We start from the raw sequence: 10,632 nt of genomic DNA, 5'->3' as shown, positions 1-10,632 counted from the left end.
AGTTTCTTTAGCTCGAATTTGTAGCATTAGGTAATTTCTGTGTTCAACGTCTAGAATACTTGATTCAGCGTGTGTAGGTCTTCAGGGAATTTCTGTACTGCCAGGTCTTTACTCACATCTAAGTCTGAATTTCTAAGTCTGAATCAGCGTGTGTAGGTGTACCTGACCAAATACAATCATTTCGAACAGTCCAAATACTTCAGGTCATCAAAATAGATGTGTCCTGTGTTAAGCCTATCTCTTACAGTAGCCTAAAAATATCTTGTTTTAAGTATGTTTCTGACCAAATCCAATTGCATGCCTCATGAACTTGTCCAGTGCGCTTGATAATTTAATATTTATAATACTTCTGTTAGAGAGATGAGGTGTTGTACAAAATTTCATTGCTACTGTACTATGCTCATGACTTCTGATATTCGTAACAGGAGGCCAATGTACACCTGCACCTGAAGGCTTGCTAAGTTTTGGACAATTGCCTCCAATGCATAATTATAATTTTCGACCTCCGCCAATGCAGCATTCGTGAAGTCAATACCGATGGGTTAAACAGAAAAACAGAGGTTGTTTGCTAAACATCAAGAAGGTGCAAGGAAGGATGTGGAATGTGCATTTGGTGTGCTCCGGGCACGATGGTCTATTTTACGGCGCCCGGCACGTTTATATGACCGGGGCGATCTCCATCATATAGCCTGCATCATTCTACACAACATGATAGTCGAGGATGAAAAGAAGAGGCGGGGAATATGCTTGATTTGAATGAGGAAGCAGGCTCGTCAATTGTTTTCCCATCGGTATTTACTCAGGGTGACATGCCAATATTTGCCGAGGTACTTGAAAGAGATGCTAGAATTCGTGATCGTTCCAAGCATAAGGCTCTAAAAAATGACTTGATTGAGCATATATGGAAAAAGTTTGGGCGATGATAGATTATATTCGAGACTTGATCCATGTATTGCTAAATATGTTTTATATTCCCTCCGTTCCTAAATATAAGTCTTTGTAGAGATTCCACTATGGACTACATACGAAGCAAAATAAGTGAATCTACACTCTAAAATATGTCTATATACATCCGTATGTAGTTTGTAGTGGAACCTCTAAAAAGACTTACATTTAAGAACGGAGGGAGTATATTTTAATTATATTATATTGGCACTATTATTTATTATGGATCGGTTCGAATTTGTGTTCTTGTATTTATCTATGGGTACTAACAAACAAAATTTTATACTGATACATGCCACATATGGATCACAAAGTTGATCTACTAGTATAGATCCTACAAAACAATAAATGAAAACCTCCAAGTTACTACCTCTATGTTACTACCGATAAATCATGAGTGGACATGGTGGCAAGCGAAGTTGGTATCACGCCCACACAATCCCACGTGATTCGTGCAGTTTTTATACGGCGAGCATGTATATTTATATCTCCGCACCATATCGAACCTGTATACCTTTCGTATTCCCACTGACAGGTCAGGTCTGTTGCATGCAGAAACAAGACGCATTGAATCGCTTGTCAGTTGTAACGGCAACCTGCAGCACGCTCCCCTCCTTCTCTTTAATTCATTTAGTCTTATTGCTTCGGTTGTCCTACCTTTGTTCTCAGCGCTTGTTCTCGCTCTCTCTTGCAACCATCATCTCTCCGCAGGTCAGAACAAATGTGTTCATCCATGCCCCAGGGAAGCTCTCCATCACCTTCATCCCATGTCATTTCCTACCAGGTCGTCCCACTCCCTCTCATCCGTCGCCCTGAGTGCAGTGCAATGCCGGGCACGTGGTCCATTTCAGACAATAGACCCAGGGAGGCATTTCTACAGTTGTGATAGCCATGGTGTAAGTTCATCATCTACCGTTCAATCCATCGTTTGCACTCTGTCAGACTAATGCAAGTCGCTTACAGATAGGAGGATGCAGGTTCTGGAAGCAAAAGAACAAGTATATACAGTACCTGGGCGTCAGTTGGAGCCACAATCGCCATGCCTCACTTCTCGGAGAGAATCAAGCCTGGCTAGAGAACATGTTAATCTTGTGCATTGCCAATCTTGTCGCCGTTGTCGTGCTCTTCATCAGCTAGCAGAGCAAGTCCACCAGTTCGTCAGCTAGCCACTCCATAGCTAGAACATATATATTTTGCATCAAGTCCTCTCCATGTTTCTCCAAGTACCATCATGCTTGCTCACCTACCGCGCTCCAGAGCCTGTGTTTATGGTTGTTGTGCCAATAATTTTGGTTGATTTGTTGCACTTATTCACCACCATTTCAGTTTTTTGGCTGCTGTAACTACGCAAAACACATGATAAAGATAGTCCTCAACACACCAATCAGCATGAACTACAGCTTGTCTTGCAAACAACCAGCTTCATCTACATGCGGCCGCTAGTGGATTAATTGGCCGTCAGGGTAGTTTTAAATGCGATGGCATTCAATTCACCCAGGACTGATTATGTCTACATTTATCACCCAAATACAACTGAATCTGGACAACCTTATAAAACAGAAGAAACACACACCTCCATACCAAAGAATCAAAGCCTCAGAAATGAATTGAGTTTGAAGCGCCAATGTGTGCACTTCCGTGACATATGATGTTTTTCTCGGACTAGTCACAGTGGGGAGTAACCTGGAGTAGTAACATGCATATGTTACTATTCTATGTTACTACCTCTATAGTGGGGAGTAACATATGTGTTGTGTCATGCATCACTTCATTTATTAGGTTGTAGACCCATCTTTTCTTGATATGTGTGATGTTACAGTAATTAGATATGTTACCACAAGCCTTTTTTTTTTCATTAATTACATGTCACATCATCTATTTTATCTAGATAAGTGTGATGTTACCACTTATGTTACTCCCACGTCGGCTACAATACTCATAACACGAGAGAGTTTGGCCCGTTGCTTATGGCTGGCTAACACACGATGAGTAATTATGACACAGCAAACCTGTACGGCCGTGGCTAGCAGACGACATATGCATACGATTTTAATGATTCTGACCCTACCACTGCCCGGTATACATTTGCATATTCACATGCATTATTGAACATGGCTGTCGTATTCCATAAATGACTATATTAAGTAGTAATCGTGATGTGCATGTGGACGCTCGGGATTTCGGTATCGCATGCCATTATGTATTAAAAATTCACGTCCATGTTACTACCCACTATAGCTAGTCTAAGGCACTTTCCATATTTCCAACTTATATTATTACAGGTGTAGAACCTGCGAGTTGATGGGATTTGTGTGTCAAAGCAAATGAAATTGTTGTGCAAACGACGTTCGCGGCCGAAATGCACACGACCCTCTAATCAAACGAGGAATAAGTGTTGCCCAACCGAATCTGATGGTTACCGCAGTTTGTCGGCTGTAAATCGGCCGCAATTGTGTCGTCCGTATAGCAGCGTTGAAAAAAAAACCCTAAAAAAAGCAGTGCTTGCTACTAAGTCGTGTTTGTGCTAGTGTATGCTTATTAGTATGATATAAATGGACGTGGATTTTTGGGACATGCAGCCACGCGCTGCCGTAATCCAGTCCATCCACCCGCGCGTCGCGATGCCTACTTATTATAGGCCATTCACAAATACTTGACAGGTTAATTATCAGCTTCACGAATACATCACGTTATACGCATGCCGTGTGGCCCAGGGCGTCATTTACATTCGTATGAATACACGAGCCACGTGCGCGTCCCCGGTGATGGAAAAGGCCGTTGCGTTGATGACACATTAATGGCGTGCTGGGTGCTTTGATGTTTTGCATGGCAGCTAGGTGTATTGATTCCCATCGCATGTCAGCTGGCCGAGCATTATTGCAGGTGGGATCAATGCCCTCCCTGCCTCTGCCTCTGGTCGTTACGTAGTTTAGTAATTAATTTTGCATTGTCTCACACGATTAGCCGGACTTAATGCTTCATGCTCACAAACGATGGATGTATTATTGATAGGGCAGCCTGCCGCGTATGTATGACGCAGCTGGGACTGGCAGATACATGCAGTACATGGAGAAGAAGGGAAGAAAAATACATAAGGGGATTAGAGAGAATCCATCGCCCGTTGGGTATATAGAGGAACTACAACAAATCCATCTCGCGGGGTACATATGGGAACAAGATCAAATCCATTCGCACGAGGGGCCGCTTCAGAATTTGTGCACGCAGATCATGGCCATTAGCAGCATGTTCGCAACGCCCAAGATGAAAAGGTTCTTCAGGAGGTGTGGAGATAAGCTGGGACTTGGATGAATACATTATGGTGGCCTGCGGCACGCTGTGAGAAATGAACAAGGAGAACTGATGAAGAAGGGTTGGGCAGCATTAGCATTTCCAAGCAAGCCGGATGTTTGCTATGTTAGGCGACTCCATCTAGCACTCAAGTATTGTATATACTTGTTCTTCCGCTTCCAAAGTCTGCATCCTCATTTGCGTTAGTCGGACGGAGTGCAAACGATGTATGAAACAGTAGATGTTGAACTTACTACACCATGGCAATCACAGCTGTAGAAATGCCTCCCCGGGTTTACTACTGCGCCTGAAATGAACCAGACCACATGCCCGGCTTTGCACTAAGGGCAACGGATGAGAGAGAGCGAGGCGACCTGGTTGGAGATGACTGAGATGAATGTGGTGGAGAGCTTCCCTGGGACATGGATGAACACATGGTTCTGACCTGCAACAGGAGGATGGTTGCAAGAGAGAGCGAGAACGAGCGCCGAGCAGAATGGTTGGACAGCCGAAGCAACAAGGCCGAATGGATTAAAGAGACGGAGGGGAGCGTGGTGCAGGTAGCTGTTGCAACAAATGAGTGATTCAATGCGTCTGTTTTCTTTGCATGCAGCAGACCTGACCTGTCAGACAAAATACAAAAGCTATACAGGTTGGATATGGTGCAGAGAAATGAATATACATGCTCACCGTATAATATATGCACGAATCACATGGAATGGGCGGGCGGGATACCGACCTCGCTTGGCACCATGTCCACTCGTGATTTATCAGATATAAATGGTGATACGTGATTCTTTAAGGATAAGTTTGCAACTATTGTACTGTCCATATGATCTATTCCAGCCCTGTCTTAAGATAACATTTCTTTTGCTGCCCAGCCTACATGATTCTTTTTTTCTTTCGCGAAAAAACTTTCAATCTATTCATCTTCAATCATGGCAATACAACGAACACCAGAAATAATAAAAATTACATCCAGGCCCGTAGACCATCTAGCGACGACTACAAGCACTGAAGCGAGCCGAAAGCGCGCCGCCATCATCGCCCCTCTCTCGCCGGAGCTGGGCAAAACTTATTGTAGTAGACAGTTAGGAAGTCGTCGTGCTAAGGCCTCATAGGATTAGCGCAGCAGAACAACAACCGCCGCTGATGAAGAGTAGAGTAGATCGGAAGGATCAAACCTGAAGAAACACAAACGTAGACGAACTACGACCAAATCCGAGCAAATCCACCAAGGATAGATCCGCCGGAGACACACCACCACACGCCCACCGACGATGCTAGACACACCACCGGAACGGGGGATAAGCGGGGAAGACCTTATTCCATCTTCAGGGGGCCGCCGCCGTCTCGTCTTTCTGAGTAGGACACAAACCCTAACAAAACTTGAAGAAACATCTAAAAACGGAGCCCTTCCACCGGCAAGGGCCGGGATCCACCGCACCGCCATGGCCCTAAGGCCACCGAAGACGAGGCGGATCGGCGGCGGCGCCAACGGGAGGCAAAGGAACCAGCCTACATGATTCATGATTCTAGCCTTTTATGCTTTAATACATGTTTTGTTTTTTTTCTGCCCTCATCGGTGCCCATTTAGTGTATTGTTTTCTACTATAAAAGATGACTAAACCAGTATCATTGGTGCACAGTGCTCATAGAACTACAAAGACTTTTGCATTTGATCCTCCTAAAATGGCACGCCCACGCCAACCACATATTCTTTGCTGGCTAGGGGATTGTACTGATTAACTTGTTTTTCAGCATCCTGCTTATTTCATCCGTGAGCTCATTTTTTTTTGACCTTGGATCCGTGAGCTCATTGCTACCCGAGGACCAGATCTCGGCAACTTCTCTCAAATGGATAGGCTACAAGGTTGTGCACGGAAGGTATGTCTTAGTAATGACGAATGCCGGTGAGATTACATTGTTTACTTTAACTGCTTATGAGGTTTTGCAAGATGCCCTCGTTAGCTAGTAATACATACATTAATCATGATGGACTGGTATGCTAGCCTCCATTTTGCATGCGATTGATGTTGATGACAATGAGGTCGAAGTCCTTGAAATTATCCACCATTTTGTTGAGATACTCATATGCAAGTTCGACAATAGAATTGCTTCCATGTGTTTTCTCTTAGGTCGTTTGGCATCCATCATTTGGGCCGGAATTCGTGGAATTCATTTGCGAATTCCGACACCAACATGTTTGGCTGTCCCGGATTTGGTCATCGGAAATCATTTCACAATTCCAGCGAATGCAACTATAACTAGACCCAAATCCCTTCCCAGACCCCGTCTTTTCCCAAATCCATTCACCTGACGCCACCCTCCTCCATCCCTCTCCTCCCCGCCGCCAACCCTGCCGTCCTGCCGCCAACGCCGTCGCCCCTCTCCTCCCTGACGCGAACGCCGCCACCCCGATGCCAACCTCTCCTCTGGCAAGTCCTCCCCGACGCCAACCCCGCTGCCCCGCCGCCAACCCCGCTGCCCCGATGCCAACGCCGCTGCCCCAACGCCAACGCTGCCGCCCCTCTCCTCCCTGATGCGAACCCCGCCACCCCGACACCAATGCCGCCGCCCCTCTCCTCCCTGACGCCAACGACGTCACCCCGTCAACCTCTTGCCGGATCCCGACCTCCACGCCAAGAACGTCATCCACCCTCGGCACCTTGCAAGGTATAACCTCCATCCATGTCTTGGCCTCATGATGAATGTCCTTTTCCATTTCTCTGTTTTGGTGGATCGAGTATGTAAGTAAGGTGTACTGCAAGATTTTACCTTCTATTTCTAGAACTAAGGCAGTGTGAAATTTCATCTTATACAATGTTTAGTGGATCTTGTGGACTGGAGGGAAGCTAGTGTAATGCACCTTGCGGTGATCTCTGTATTACTCTCATGTATATAGTACAACAGGAGGCGCCGTAGCGCAGGTTACAGGAGCGACGTGCGCTGGGAGGTGGTGATCGTGCGGCTGTACGTGGGCACGACCAGGGAGGTGGTGATCATGTATATAATAAGGTTTTCCTGCCAGGTCTTCCCAAACATGGCTTAATAAAACAACGTTTTCCTGCCATGTTTGAGAACAACTTGTCCAGCCATGTCTCCCGAAACAAGGTGTTATGCTCATATTTTGCATGGACATAAATATTCAGTGTGTTTGAAGGTCTCTTATGAACTAGTCTTTTTTTTCTTCGGTCGAGAGGTGACATTATTAGTCTAGAATACATCAACCAGATCTGCTTATTTAGTGGCTGAATAAATATATATCCTCTGTTTTAATATGTAGTCTCTTATCGACTTAGTTTTGGTCCTACTTAACCTACTCGGTTGTTGATGGTTTGTTGCTATTACCTTTCGATTCATGATAATTGTGCAGATAAAGTGCAAGTTAACCTTTGAGCAATTTCTATATCAAGTTGAGTTTTTTTACCCTTCCTAAAGATTGTTGCAAGCTAATGCTTATCGTGTGACACTTTGATTTGTCTCCTTGGCTACCCTCATCTTTCACTTTGAGCAATTTCTACCAACCATTGTGTTCTAGGATTGTTTATTGCCCTATGAGACCATATCCACCATTTCTCATCATATTTTGCAGGAAATATTGGGTGAACTATGATGTTGAACGAACAAAACGAAGAAATGAAGATCCTCAAGCAATGAAAATCTTTCTTGGGTGGTGCTAATAATGCAAAGATTCAGTTTTTATGTAACCTTGGCTAGATTATGATCATTTGATGTTGTTGTGAACCTTTGTCGTATTGCAAAGATTAACTTTTTACAAAGTCTCATGTTGAAGTTATATGTATTGGCATGGTTCAGTTTAATGCAAAACATTGCTATTTGTGAACAAACAAGCTGTCAATGTTGATGTTTGTACAGATTTATTCATACTATTTATTCCTAGCACAAAGGCTAGTTCGTTGGTGCTGGTACAGTTTCATGCTCATTTTGGTTCTGTCACAGATTTGACCTCAAAATCCTAGTGACAGCCAAACATGAAATTTGGATTTGGAATCTAGATTCAGCCAAATGAAATCTTGATAGAGATTTCATTTCATTTCAGCCGAATGAAATGAAATCAGGGGAGCCAAACGAGCTGTAACGGGTTTTTATCATTTATGTCACTAGTTGTGTCCCAATACTCACTTTTACCACTAGGAATTTCAACTGCTCAAAAATGCCATTGCTTTGTTAGACGCATGCTAAAAAATGTCACTGGACATCATTACACTCAGCTCAAACTTCGTTTGCCATGTTAGAATGACATAAATACCTATGGACCAACATGTCAGCTCTCCCTCTACCTCACCACAATAAAGTATGGGTCCCACTTGATCCCAACCACGTTCTTATTTTTCTGTAAAATTATTCGCTTGCTTACTCCTGATAAATGGGGCCCACACTTATCATTGTGAGATAGAAAGAACTTACATGTGACTCTAGGGGTATTTTTCATATAACATGGTCGACGGGTTTCACCTGACAATAACGATGTCTAGTGGCATTTTTGAGCAAACATCTATCGGAGCGATGACATTTTTTAGACATCTAATGTCATTTTTGAGCAAGCATCTCACGGAACGATGGCACTTTTAAGCAGTTGTAACTTCTAATAACAAAACCGAGTAGTGGGACACAACTAATGGCATAAATGATAAAAACTCTTTCTCTTATGGATTATCATTATTTGTTTAATCTACTATTGTTTTGAGTGCTTTCCCTTATTTTTTTAAGTATGAGGGCTGAATTTGATATCCAGTTTCCACAAGGTAATCTCTTTCATACGCTAAAATGTTGACACTAAAGATCCATGACCAGGTTAAATGCGTTTTCGTACTTGAGTCATCGACTCATCTTCACAAGTACCGGAATTGTTGGCAAGCTTGAGGAGTCGGCAAGAAAAATGTTGCACATGTTGTTGGAAATATGCCCTAGAGGCAATAATAAAATGGTTATTTTATATTTCCTTGTTCATTATAATTGTCTATTGTTCATGCTATAATTGTCTTATTCGGAAATCGTAATACATGTGTGAATACATAGACCACAACATGTCCCTAGTGAGCCTCTAGTTGACTAGCTCGTTGATCAATAGATGGTTACTGTTTCCGGACCATGGACATGGGATGTCGTTGATAATGGGATCACATCCTTAGGAGAATGATGTGATGGACAAGACCCAATCCTAAGCATAGCACAAGATCGTGTAGTTCGTCTGCTAAAGCTTTTCTAATGTCAAGTATCATTTCCTTAGACCATGAGATTGTGCAACTCCCGGATACTGTAGGAATGCTTTGCGTGTACCAAACGTCACAACGTAACTGGGTGGCTATAAAGGTGCACTACAGGTATCTCCGAAAGTGTCTGTTGGGTTGGCACGAATCGAGACTGGGATTTGTCACTCTGTATGACGAAGAGGTATCTCTGGGCCCACTCGGCAATGCTTCATCATAATGATCTCAATGTGACTAAGCAGTTAGTCACGGGATCATACATTACGGAACGAGTAAAGTGACTTGCCGGTAACGAGACTGAACGAGGTATTGGGATACCGACGATCGAATCTCGGGCAAGTAACGTACCGATTGACAAAGGGAATTGTATACGGGATTGTTTGAATCCCCGACATCATGGTTCATTCGATGAGATCATCGTGGAACATGTGGGAACCAACATGGGTATTTGATACGTCTCCAACGTATCTATAACTTTTTATTGTTCCATGCTATATTATATTCTTTTTTGGACATTATTGGGCTTTATTATACACTTTTATATTATTTTTGGGACTAACCTATTAACCGGAGGCCCAGCCCAGAATTGCTGTTTTTGCCTATTTCAGAGTTTCGCAGAAAAAGAATATCAAACGGAGTCCAGACGGAATGAAACCTTCGGGAACGTGATTTTCAGAACGAACGTGATCCAGAGGACTTGGACCCTACGTCAAGACATCAACCAGGAGGGCACGAGGTAGGGGGCGCCTACCCCCCTGGGCGCGCCCTCCACCCTCGTGGGCCCCATGTTGCTCCACCGACGTACTTCTTCCTCCTATATATAACTACGTACCCCCAAACTACCAGAGACGGAGCCAAAAACCTAATTTCACTGCCGCAACCTTCTATACCCGTGAGATCCCATCTTGGGGCCTTTTCCGGAGCTCCGCCGGAGGGGGCATCGATCACGGAGGGCTTCTACATCAACACCGTAGCCTCTCCGATGATGTGTGAGTAGTTACCTCAGACCTTCGGGTCCATAGTTATTAGCTAGATGGCTTCTTCTCTCTTTTTGGATCTCAATACAACCTCTCTTGTGGAGATCTATTTGATGTAATCTTCTTTTGCGGTGTGTTTGTTGAGACCGATGAATTGTGGGTTTATGATCAAGTTTATCTATGAACAA

At 43.8% G+C, this 10,632-nt stretch overlaps 1 long non-coding RNA gene across 1 annotated transcript; it reads left to right on the top strand.

The window, feature by feature from the left end:
* The first annotated feature begins 1,593 nt into the window (after positions 1-1,593).
* LOC123169440 (uncharacterized) lies at positions 1,594-2,255 on the top strand. The gene is made up of 2 exons (XR_006484808.1): positions 1,594-1,841; positions 1,909-2,255. It is a non-coding gene; the product is annotated as an uncharacterized lncRNA (long non-coding RNA).
* The last annotated feature ends 8,377 nt before the right edge of the window (positions 2,256-10,632 follow it).

The sequence above is a fragment of the Triticum aestivum genome, chromosome 7D (genome assembly GCF_018294505.1).
Source record: "Triticum aestivum cultivar Chinese Spring chromosome 7D, IWGSC CS RefSeq v2.1, whole genome shotgun sequence".
Lineage (NCBI taxonomy): Eukaryota > Viridiplantae > Streptophyta > Magnoliopsida > Poales > Poaceae > Triticum > Triticum aestivum.
The sequence above is the reverse complement of the archived record's forward strand: the minus strand, read 5'-3'. Positions and strand labels throughout refer to the sequence as shown.